Source organism: Strongylocentrotus purpuratus, unplaced genomic scaffold (assembly GCF_000002235.5).
Source record: "Strongylocentrotus purpuratus isolate Spur 01 unplaced genomic scaffold, Spur_5.0 spur5_scaffold_6, whole genome shotgun sequence".
NCBI classification, from domain to species: Eukaryota; Metazoa; Echinodermata; class Echinoidea; order Camarodonta; family Strongylocentrotidae; genus Strongylocentrotus; species Strongylocentrotus purpuratus.
In genome coordinates this window covers 50497875-50510724 of record NW_022145612.1, presented here as the reverse complement: position 1 = coordinate 50510724, position 12850 = coordinate 50497875, and the positions used below count along the sequence as shown (strand labels likewise).

At 40.8% G+C, this 12850-nt stretch overlaps 1 long non-coding RNA gene across 1 annotated transcript; it reads right to left on the bottom strand.

The window, feature by feature from the left end:
- Positions 1 to 10050: 10050 nt before the first annotated feature.
- On the bottom strand, positions 10051 to 12309 carry LOC115929998. Its single transcript, XR_004066792.1, has 3 exons — positions 12176 to 12309; positions 11231 to 11359; positions 10051 to 10169 (listed from the first exon to the last, which is right to left on the bottom strand). It is a non-coding gene; the product is annotated as an uncharacterized LOC115929998 (long non-coding RNA).
- Between the last annotated feature and the right edge of the window lie 541 nt (positions 12310 to 12850).

Sequence of the window (12850 nt, the reverse complement as noted above, 5' to 3'; positions counted from 1 at the left end):
TGACCGTAATTAAATGCCTAAAACCCCTGAGCTTCATTAGGCTCCACCCCTTGATACCCGCCGGGGCTTTGCCCCTGGACCCCACGCCAATGTACGCTCCACTTCGCTTTGCTTTGCTCTACCTGATCGAAAATACTTTAGCCTCCCCCCCCCCCCCCCTACTTTGAAAAACGTTCCAAGGGCCTGCGTAACGTGTAAGAGTGGTGGTGATGCGGATTTTTTTTCTTTTCTTCTGCCCTCCCCAAAAAAAGTTTTGGCCCATTATGCCACTGCTCCCTCGTCCCTCGCTTTTCGTCGTCCCCCCCCCCCCCACCCCCGATCATGAAAAGAAATCGCCGCCCCTGATCTCGAAATAATCTTATTATTCGCACGCAGCCTCTCTCTCTCTCTCTCTCTCTCTCTCTCTCTCTCTCTCTCTCTCGGTCCCCCTCTCTGTCGCCCCTCTCTCTTTCAGCCCCATTTGAAACATTCACACAATCTCTGATCCTTTCTCACTCGCTATTTATCTGCACTAGATATAGTTCGATCTTTACGAAGACATCGATAGTTGTTTTTTTTAATATTTTATACATATATATTTTTTCAAAAACTTAAGCCACACTGTCCTACTTGTAGCTACTTGCTCCCTCTATATATAAAACGATGCCTAATCGGTGACCATTGGTCCCCCATGATCCTCTTTTTCTAATTGAGAGCTGAGTTGACGAGATAACCACCTGTCCAGTGACCTTGCTCTAATCCCTCCTATAAACTAGTACAGATAAGCTTGAAATAAATTGGATTGGTTGCGGTTGACATATTTTTAAGAATTGAACACACCAACAATAAAGAAAAAACATAAAGTGAACAGTGTCATAATGTATTAACTAAAAGGATTTATTCGATAACATGAAATATGATACACAATGTCAAATGAGTTTTTGATCAAGTCGACAAAATTATACATTTTTATGGGGGTGTGACCATAGTTCGTGCGTGACCTAAGTTTGCTATCTCGAAAAATCGGTAAGATTTCGAAAATCTGATACCACCAATGGAAAGAGGAACCTAAAATTACTCCGAGACGTCATTTTCGATGACTTAGGGTGTGGCATTATGAAAATATTGACAAAAGATCGGCAAATTTGCATTTTTTTGCGTCCATTCCGAAAATGATGTCATCAACATTGTAAGTAAAACGTGGTACCAACTGGTCACGGTTGTATGATAGTTTGCCTTGCACAATATGCAATTATCTTATATTATTTTGATTCATCGCTTTTTGTGATAAATCAGGTTTTAACTCTCGTTCGTTTTCAATTACTTTTTTTTTAATTGCAGCGCATTTAGATCGCGATTATTTCCGAAGTTCTTTGAGAATAAATATTTATAGTTGCACCAATTTGTAATCAAAAACTTTGCAGTTCATTTGGTAACTATTGTACTTTATAAATATGAATTATGAGAATTCATGTATCGAATATCACATTTTCCAAATATTTTTAAAATCTCCGCGAACTTTGGTCACCCCATCATACTTTTATAGTTAAAGTTCGATCTCTAGCATGACATGTTAAAGTACATGTCTATAACTGTAATAATTATGATTAGCCTTTCACCATAATATAGGCGTACCACGCATGCAGAGGGGAGGGAGTGGGGTGGAGGGCTCAGTAGCCCCTCCCCTTTCCCCGAGAACTTTGAAAATACTGATATTCGGGCAATATATTTGGGTGCCAAAAATAACTGCGAATTTTGACAGTGATGTACCTTAATATGTAATTTTCATATCTTGTCCCGTTTTGTTTGATGACAAAATATAATGTTCGGTCTCCTAGAAAAAATAATAAGTGTAATTTTATTTGAAAGTTAAAATCTAGCACCCTAAATTCCTACCAGGTACCCATTTACTTCACCTGGGTGGATCTCTGGGTAATATCTTGCCTGATTGATCAGTTATATTCATGGAGCTTCGATACTTCCTTCTCATATAAAGTCCTTTGAAAACGTGGGTTTGAACGCAACCGAAAGAAATAAAATTAATCAAATATATTTGGCATTATCATTAATATTTTGTTTTCTTCAGAAGGGTTGTGCGTGAGATCGAGAGGGAACTACGCTGTATTTGGAGCGTATATATTATTCGCGTGTCACAGTTATGATCTCTTTTACGCTATGAGCAGCCCCTTTTTGTACTAAGTATTCACATTATGGTCATATCGTGACATTGTTATAGCAATGTATATTTACATGAAACGTCATCACACACTATATGGACACAACGATGACATCTATATACTTTCGAAAAAATCAACATGAGGCAATATCATTGACTTTGTACATCACCTTTTGATTCTGAAAGACATATATTCGAGCATTACCATCGAGTTATCCCAACATGATTTCTATGGGGCATATATGAAATTTACCTTGCGGTGATTTATCGGGAGTCTTTGCTACCGTGTTTATTAATTTATTTTATTTACAGTTTTATTTAAGTAGGGTTGACTTTTCAGTTTCTGCTATCCGTGGGAGGCTTGCACAATAAAGCATCGTATATAAATTATTAACAGACTTGATAAGTACAATTTGAATACATAAATAGCATAAGGAACAAAGATTATGATAAATAACGTAAGAAACAAATATTATGAATACAAAATTGTAAAATGTATCGAATTATCAGCACATAATATGATCAAAACATCCAGTTGAGTTGTCGAAGGATTGATTACTGTCGTTGAAAACAAAATGAGGTTACAAATCCCGCCCCCCCCCCCACTCAGTGTTATTTAGGGTACGCATATGCTCGTTCCCTCTTTTTAAAAGCACCCCCTATCTGAGGACAACATTTCAGAACCCCCCTTTCGCGGGCTTTTCCTGCCTTGGAGACCCCCCTAAATCACGAAAAATGCTCAATGTACCCCCCCTAAATTCGGAATAACTTCTCAGGAGTCCAAAGAGATTAGAGAAAAAAAAAAAAAAAACACCCCCTTTTTATAGAAATCTCGGGGTGAAAAGTCAAATACACCCCTTTTTTTACAATTCTCGGGCCGGACGAAAAGTACCCCTTTATCGGACATTTTGGCAACACGCATGCGGTCATTCCGACCCCTGAGTGGGGGGGGGGGGGGGGGTTACAAATAAGAGAATGTTGGCGGAATGAGGATAAGGAAAGGATTGAGGGAGAGAAATAAAAGATGAAAATGATAGAGTGAAAGGAGAAGAGAGAGAGAAAAGAGAGTGAGGGAGAGAGAGAGAGAGAGAGAGAGAGAAAGAAGGGGAAGGGAGAGAGAGAAAGATAGGGGAAGGGGAGGGAAAACAATGAGTACGTGGGTATTACAGAAAACATGACCAGCTAAAGTGAATGTCCTATATAGAAGAGTGTACAAGTAGCTAGCTACAGAAGACACTGAAAAATGGGAGTGGGGTAGAAAAAGCGAGAGGAAGAGAAGGAGGATAGGAGTGAGGGAGAGAGACTCAAGCCTTGAGATCCTGTACAGTGAAATCGATATTTACCCGCATTATGTGTAGCGTTATATCTTCTTCTTTCAATCCTCTTCTCCTTCGATCAAATCAAATGTCTGGATGGTACTCATTTCTAAAGATCATAGTTGTAATATTTGTTGCAAAAAAACAATAAAGGTAGAACCACTAGATTAAGTGGAGTTTCAAGGAATTGTGTTAACTCAAATATAAATAAAATATCCAGAACATGAACAAACTGAAATGTATCTTTATAAAAGGATAATGATAATTAATAACTTCTACTCACTGCATCCGACTTTATAAATACATTAAAAAGTAACCGCAATACATAGACTTATATCCGACAATATGCATTATATACCATTCCAAAAATGTAAACTGAAGATTCCTTTTAATTTATTCTTCCATTAATTTCACCCTAAATGGTAGTCAGCATGTGTGTATATATGAATGGTGGGTTGGGGAGGATGTGTGGGGGTGTGTTTGTGGGTTTGTGTGTGTGTGTGGGTTTGTGTGTGTGCGGGTGTGCGGGTGTGTGGGAATTTAGGGAAGAAGAAAAGAATATTGCAGGGAGGGCAGGTAAATTGGCCTTACATTTACAGAAGTGGGAACAAGTAAAGTTTTCATGAACTTTTTACACTGGACTATTGTAGCCTCGTTTAAATGATTTTGTTTTAAATGTTTTAAATAGATTGTTTCGGTTTTGTCTGTCGCTCCAATTTGGGGTATTCTGAGAGAGCTAGGAACAGTGTGTGGTGGAAGTGTGGTCGGGTGGAGTGTGTGTCGCATGATGGGGAGGGGGGGGGGGTAGTAGTTGTAGTGTGTTTGGTTAGATGGGGTTGTTTTATGATACAACTGATTTCATTTTTGTTTTCATCAATTGTACAATGAACCTTGAACCTTGAAGAATTACTCTCCCAAAAGCGTGAACGCTGTCCTGGAGAGGGCTGTTATGTGTTGCGTGCTGTTGGTGATGTGCTGTTGGTGAAGTGAAATGTATGTAATGTAAATGTTTTGAATTAAGTCAAGGAAAAAAAATGTACTTTATTTCTAAAAATTAATTTGTATTGTTTGGAATCAATAAAAAAAAAAACTTAAAAAAAAAAAAAAAAAAGTGTTTGGTTGAACATAAGTTCCTTCTTGATTGATGTTGTTTGTTTTTTATCGCAGTTTAAAAGAGACGCAGTTTGGTCACCTTGTATACTCTAACTCTGTAACTTAAGTTTAATACATTTTATCAATGTTTGAATCCATGAGAGACAATTCAATAAACCTTGGAACCCTGAAAGCCAGAAACAAAAAAGTTTTAGGCCTTGAAGCTAGACCGTTCCAAAGACACATTGATAGTGGTTGAAAATGTATTCCCATTTTATTTTATTTATTTTTGACGGACATCAATACTTTTTTCAATTATTTGTATTAACACAATTACACTGACCCCCCCCCCCCCCCAAAAAAAGTGTAGTGTAGTCCCATCCTCTCTTCTCTTCCCTCCCTCGATCCTTCTATAGCTGATTCGTGAACCTCTTGATATTACTAAAACCAGTACCCTTCGCACAGGAGAGGGCCAAGTTTATAATACAAATGACGTGAATACGGATATGCCGCTGTTCTTGTTGTGTATCCTGTGTGCAGCCTGATGACTGGCAGTCTTCTCATGTCAGTAAGGTAGCCAGTATCTTCCCGCCATGAATTTGAGAACTCGGAGTAATCGGTGTGACAACGACGTCCTCCATGACAGCTAGCTGCATAAGAAAAGGAAATGGTTTATTAACATATTCAACAATCGAGGCGATTGTGCCGAACTTCACGTGATTTTCATTTTTTTTTAATGAAGAAATACTAAATAAACAAATCAGTCTAAATTTGAATGAATGAAATTAAAGGTTTCACAATATATTTATTCCTTTAGCTTTAGGGCACATAACTTATAAGGTTAATAATATTCCAGTTCGTAGATAAAATTTGAGCAATGCGCATTTGCACATGCGCAGATAAAGGTCACTTGAACAAAATTGTAAAACTCACTGAGACTTATACTGGATACATGCTTACGAAGTTAAGTAATCAATATTTATGCATGTACCTGTGATCAGGCACGTACGCAGGGGGGGGGGGGGGGGGTGGAGGAAACCCCCCTCCTCAATTAAAAGGGTGACCAAAAAAAAGTGACCTTACCCCCCCCCCCCCCGCTTATTCAGCGGATGGTTGAATCGTTGCGAAATTTTTCATCAAATCCAAGAAAAAATAATAACAACAACAACAACAATGTGCTCTTAACCCCCCCCCCCCCCCTCCCCCGCCGCCGCTTATTCACCGGCTAGCTGAGTCATTGCGAAATTTTCGGCGCAATTTTCAAATTCTAATCTTTCAAGAGGGCAAACAAAGAATCATCTCCATGACTTTAGCTGTGATTATTCCAAAAGGCACTTTGTTTCAAACATAATGTGGCTATTTGGGGTCCTATGACCCATGTGCTAATTACGAACTGGTCTACTGCAACCTTTGGTGGGGAAAAAAGAAAATATGGTCTCTTCATTTGTGTGGGCATTTGACCCGGTAGTCCAGCCTCTGTGCCGTTTTCGTGTCGCGTGGCCAATCATTTGTTAAAGGCACACTGTCCTACTTGTAGCTACTTGCTCCCTCTATATAGAAAACTTCCCAAATTGGTGCCTGTTGGTCCCCCATGATCCTCTTTTTCTTATGTTAAATGAGAGCTGAGTTAATGAGATAGCCACCTGTCACAGTGACCTCGATGGCTCACTGGGTGGTCTAATCTTTATATTTCCCACTTAATATATCAGGATTATTGATTGTTGACAACTTGCTGTCTCTTTCACTCTTATAATTTTTCTCAATGAAAATCTGAAAGGGCTAGCCACTTAAGTCGCAGTTGATTATATGCAAGGATTATTAATTTTCTCTATCTATAAAATTGAGGGGGGCATTCTTACCTCCATCGTAACTACATGCACAACCTCTGTGATCACTCGGTGAGTCGCCCCAGTTTGGCATTTTCCTCCCCTGTCGTGACACCCACCAAACATTCTGCGTGAGGCCATCAGAAGAGTAGATGTAGGACCTGTATGCCCTGGCATAGATTAACTGCTTGCAGATCTTCGAATTCTAAAGGAGTGAAAAATGTGGCATGGTTCTTATTATCTGAATATCGAGTCCCCCCCCCCCCCCTCCAGTCTCTCTCTCTCTCACTCACTTTCTCCTTAATATACTATCAGTTATCACTCCCTCTCTTACTAACTCTACTCACACACACACACGCATACACACACACACACCACCGTAAACCCACAACATACACACTCCCTCTCTCATCGCCTCTTCCCTTGTACAGCTACATATACCTTTCTCCATTTTCACTCACTATAATTATGCCCCTCTTCATTTTCTCTTATTCTCTATATTTTTCATCTCCTGTAGATAATAAAATATTGAGTCTGGAGGATTACAATTTGATTTTCTACTAATGTTATATCTTCACGTTCTGAATAGTTTCTGACAACACGCTCATTGAAATTTCATCGAAGTAATATTTGACAGTATGAATGCGCCTTAGTTTTATTCTTCAAGCAAAACATTTTTTACTATACAGTATATAGTAGTGTAGTACATGTAATTTGAAACGGGAATAAAAAATGAAACTGACGAAGAATTCTTAATATTGCGAATTTTTTGTACATTCGTTATGACAAGAAAGTCAATTGGAAATATCGATTCTCTATTATCATTTAAGAACTTAAGTATGGAATCCAGAATGAGACCATAATGTGTGAAAATCAGATGCATTAAACAGGATGTTATGAGCAGGCGCGGATCCAGGATTTCTTAGAGGGGGGGGGGGGGCCCAAATTTGAAATTATGCGAGCCAAATATTGGTACGTAATGGTGACCAGCAGTGACGTAATGGGGGGGGGGGAGGGGGTGCAGGGAGGGGTGAGTTTCCCCTACCTCCTCCGCGAAGCGCGGAAGCTTCGACATTACAAAAAATTATTAAAGAAAGAAGGCGATTCGTTGTACCGTTCCCAAAAATAATCCTCGTCTGAATTATGTTTTCCCCCCCCCCCCCCTTCCGCGCGAAGCGCGGAAGCTTTTACGTTTCATTAAATCATTAGAGAAAGAAGACGATTCGTTGTACCGTTCTCGACTCTTAATCCTTGTCTAAATTCAGTTCCCTCCCCTCCCACGCGAAGCGCGGAAGCTTCGACGTTTCATTACATTATTAGCGAAAGAAGACGATTCATTGTACCGCTCACGAAAATAATCCTCGTCTGAATTTATTTTCCCCCTTCCGCGCGAAGCGCGGAAACTTTTACGTTTCAAAAAATAATTAGCGAAAGAAGACGATTCGTTGAACCGTTATGATTTTTAATCCTCGTCTAAATTCAGTTCCCCCCTCCCCTCCCACGCGAAGCGCGGAAGCTTTTACGTATCATTAAATCATTAGAGAAAGAAGACGATTCGTTGTACCGTTCTCGACTCTTAATCCTTGCTAAATTCAGTTCCCTCCCCTCCCACGCAAAGCGCGGAAGCTTCGACGTTTCATTAAATTATTAGAGAAAGAAGACGATTTGTTGTACCGCTCACGAAAATAATCCTTGTCTGAATTTATTTTCCCCCTCCCGCGCGAAGCGCGGAAGCTTTTACGTTTTAATAAAACATTAGCGAAAGATGACGATTCGTTGTACCGTTACGACTTTTAATCCTCGTCTCAATTCAGTTTACCCCTCCAGCGCGAAGCTTTTACGTTTCATGAATCATTAGAGAAAGAAGACGATTCGTTGTACCGCTCTCGAAAAGAATCCTCGTCTGAATTTAGTTTGCCCCCTTTCGCGCGAAGCGCGGAAACTTTTACGTTTCATTAAATCATCAGAAAAAGAAGAGGATTCGTTGTACCGTTCTCGACTCTTAATCCTTGTCTAAATTCAGTTCCTTTCCCTCCCGCGCGAAGCGCGGAAGCTTCGACGTTTCAATAAATTATTAGAGAAAGAAGACGATTCGTTGTGTCGTTATCGACTCTTAATCCTTGTCTGAATTAAGTTCCACCCCACCTTCTTGCGCGAAGCGCGGAAGCTTTGACGTTTTATTAAATTACTAGAGAAAGAAGACGATTCGTTGTACCGTTTTCGACTCTTAATTCTGTCTGAATTTCAAAAATGTTCTTTGTCTACTCCCTTTTCTTCCTACATCCTCTTCCTTTTCACTCCTCTCTTTTTTGGGGGGAACACCTCACCCCCCCCCCCCTCCCCCTGGCTACGCGCCCGCGGTCACATGAGCATATGTTGATACCTTGTCCGCACCCGGAATCTCAGGGGTTTAAGGCAATAATTTACGGTCAGATTAGCATTCAGGGGTCTGCCTTAGGGCCCTAGGTGGGGTCCAGGGGGCAAAGCCCCGGAAGCTCAGGGGTTTTAGGCATTTAATTACGGTCAGATGACCATTATTTTGATACCTAATTGCGACACTGGCAGGTCACTAATTGGCGTGGGGTTCAGGGGGCGGAGCCCCCGGAAGTTTAAGAGTTTTAGGCACTCAATTACGGTCAGATGAGTATCAAGGGGCCCGCCTTAGGGCTCTTGGTTGGGTCCAGGGGGCAGAGCCCCGGGAAGCTTAGAGGTTTTAGGCGTTTAATTACGGTCAGATGAGCATTTAATTGATACCTCATTATTTTGTGACACTGGCAGGACAATATTTGGCGTGGGGTCCAGGGGGCAGAACCCCCAGAAATCAGGGGTTTTAGGCATTAAATTACCGTCAGATGAGCATCTAAGGGCTCGCCTTAGGGCCCTAGGTGGAATCCAGGGGGCAGAGGCCTTGGGGGTTTCAGGCATTTAATCATGGTCAGATGAGGATATTTTGATACATCATTATAATGAGACACTGGCTCTTGCTCTCTTTCTTTCTATTTCTCTTTAATATATTTTTCAAAAAAAGTGGGGGGGGGGGCCTCAAGGATCCCGATCCCCGCCGTTCCGCGGGCCCTGACATGTAGGCATCTCAAGAAGCATTTTCTTGCCTGGCTGTAAATTTAGGAATTTCAGCATTATTTGTAAACCACCATTATGGAATTAGAAATAAACCTCGTTTGAATTTTATTTCCCCAAAGCCCCCCCCCCCCCTCGATCTACACCTTGTTGGCGGGAAAATTGCAACTGATATCCCTTACCTTTCTTCATTCTCTTTTTTCTTATTTCCCTTTCTCTCCTCTTTCCCTTTCCCTTCCCTTCCTTCTCTCTCTCTCTTTTAGGTTTGCTGGGGGGGGGGGGGGGGAGCAAGGGCCTTTTGCCCCCTCCTCCCCCCCCCCGATCCACAACTTGTTGGCGGGAAAATTGCAACTGATATCCCCAACTGATCCTCCTCCCCCCCCCCCCCTCGATCTCCTTCTTCCCTCTTTTCTTTTCTTCTTCCTCTTCTTTTTCCCTTTCTCTCCTCTTTCCCTTTCCCTTCTTTTCCTTCTCTCTCTCTCCTTTTTTTTGGTTTTTTTTGGCGGGGGGGGGGGGGGGTCCAAGGCCCGCTCGGTCCCCCCTGGATCCGCGCCTGGTTATGAGGGAGATACTGTACCTGAATGAGAGCAAGGATAGTATTGGAGTCGAACGGATAGGTCACGTTGCGCACAAACTCCCCTACTCCCAGTTCAGACGGGGTCGTCTCTTGACCGGTGATGTCGTGTTCTACTGAGGTGACACCTGCATGGGATGTCAAAAAAAATCCATGGCTCTATTGCAAAATAAAGGTGGCGATCAAGCGCGAATCAAAAGTCCAAAATGCATGATATTGATTGGTTGAAAGTGAAGTTGAATATATATATATTTGTTGATATGCGTAGAAACTCGACTTTTTACGCAACTGAGAGGGCCCAGTTTCAGGCTTATAAAAAGTTGCGATTGATCCGTATTGCTTGCAAGTCCTCTAATCAATCGCAAACTTTCAAAATCATGTTGCGCGATTGATACCAATAAAGTTGCGATAAATTTAAATCAATTGCATTTTTTTATAAGACAAGCACAGAAATAACCAAATACTTTGATGAACTCACAAGAGGAAATTGGTGAAGGAAATGACGAAGTGTGGGATAAACATAGACATAAATTATTAAGAAGGCAGTAGCTTAAAGGGAAAGAGAGAGAGAGAGAGAGAGAAAGAGAAAGAGCAAAATAGGGAGAGCTAGAGAGTTAGAATGGATGGAGAGAGGGGAAGTGGTGGGTATGCACTCTAGAGATAATATGCATGGAAACTATGGACACTAATTGCATTTCCTTTGTTTTCGGTGCGTTGCATCGTCATGAGTTTCAGATTTTTCCTTGTGATCTTTTTAACTGTCTCTTTGAACAGTAAGACGCAATAATCTCAAACAGAAAGAGCAACATGGTCAAAGAAAATATATTATGATCTTCACAAGTTATAACGCAACGTCATTATATAAGGACGTATGAGATGCAAATTTATTACTGTCATGCATTTACACAAGTATAATATTTGGAAGAGATGCTAAAAATATCTTTTTACATTGACGCTCCTGCACTTGCTCAGGCAACAATAATTTTACTCTGGTCTTTCTTTCATGATCTCGTCAAAGATATATAAGGTTATGTATAGGGTAACAATTGGCTTTTATGTCGGGTTTAGAATAAGGGTTGGATAAAGAACACGGTCCAGGGTTGTAGTTCGGAATTCGATTAGTGTATGCGATCGCCCGACGAGAAATTGTCGGCGGAGCATTTGTGCGAGTCGTAGATTTGTTGCCTACCTTCCGCCATGAGGCAATCCATCTCAACCGGAAGCGATAGAGTGCGTTTTCCATCCGGGTCAATGACGTAGGTACCATCTTCGGTGATGCCGTCACGAGCCTTCAACTCAGCACAATTACGAGGTGGATCTAAAATACACGACAGCAAAATAGAAGAGAATACATCAGTTTATCACAAACGAGTTAGCCTATAACCGCTCTCAAAACTTCAGTCATGGATCAAAAACCATCAATGAGGGTTCGTGAACATAAAAGTAACGATTAGTTGCATTTCCCCCAATAAATCGTCTCTTTTTCAAACAATTGTGACGTTTCAATAATTAAATAATAAGCTCCTATTAAATTAATTTGACAGATAACTAAATGTAATGCATGGTAAGATACGATTCTAGCATGATAAGACATTTTTGTCGCTGTACGGAATCTTATACGTATGGTATATAGGGCAAAGAGGTAGGTTTGAAATTAGCAGATTAGGTTTAAACATGGTTAAGTATTGTTCGTTTAGTGCTGAAGTTACGACTTCAGTTAATGTAGGATTTGCCTGCTGTTGGAACATGGTATGGTAGAAGCGATAGAATAACAGTAGGATGTGTATAGACTACAGAATAACAAAAACAGAATGTTCTTTTTTTTTGTATAACGCACGCATAACCTCCCCATGTGATTCCAAAGAGCTTTATACATTATTATCCAGGCTTTACTCTAGCACCGGCACTGATCAGCGCATAGCTCATTTCAAGGAATGAATGAACCAGGTATACCCATTTACTTCACCTGCGTAGTCTGTGGCAAGGGAGAACTGAAGGACGTCTTACCAAAGGAAAACGGTGCTTTAAGAGAGATTCGAACCCCATACCTTGTGGTCCCCAGTCTGGTGACTTATCCACTAGACAAAACCACATATGGTACACATAATACAGCCCTCTTTTTCATATTACTCACATATTTCACATCGGTTCCCGCCAAATCCTTTAGGACATTCACACGTAAAACCGTCATCGACCTCTGTGCAGTTTCCTCCATACTGGCACGGCACGGACAGACAGGCTGAGGGGAGGTAGAGGGAAATTGGATATCATGAGACAGTAAGCCAACTTTTATTCTACCTTCCTCAAAAGTGTAGGGTTAGGGTTGGGTAGAGTTTTAAGTGCAAGTTACGAATACGGGGAGTCGTATATGTAGGAAAGGAAGACGTATGATTAACAGTGGCAGGTTAGCTAGGCACCATTAACAAAAAGTATTTTATGCCAGGAATCGAGCAATCATCAAAACAGTCGACAACTATCAATTTTCGACACCCTTAGTGATATTCAGATAAGATTTGTGCTTTATATATATATATAAGTGCAAGAATTCTCAACTCTGACATAAATATATTATGTGATGTGGTGTTAGATTGTGTGTAGTGGGGTACGTGTGTATGTGAGAGTGTGTGGGTGGGTGTGAGGGAGAAGGCGAGTGAGCATGTGGCAGGGATAGATCGACACAAATTGGGCTAATATAACTACAAACCACAAAGTGGAAAAATAGTCATGTCGGAATGAAAAGAAAAGAGAACTAAATGCTGCAATAAAATAATTTGTATAATAAAGTATATTATATTTATTTTAAGGTCAG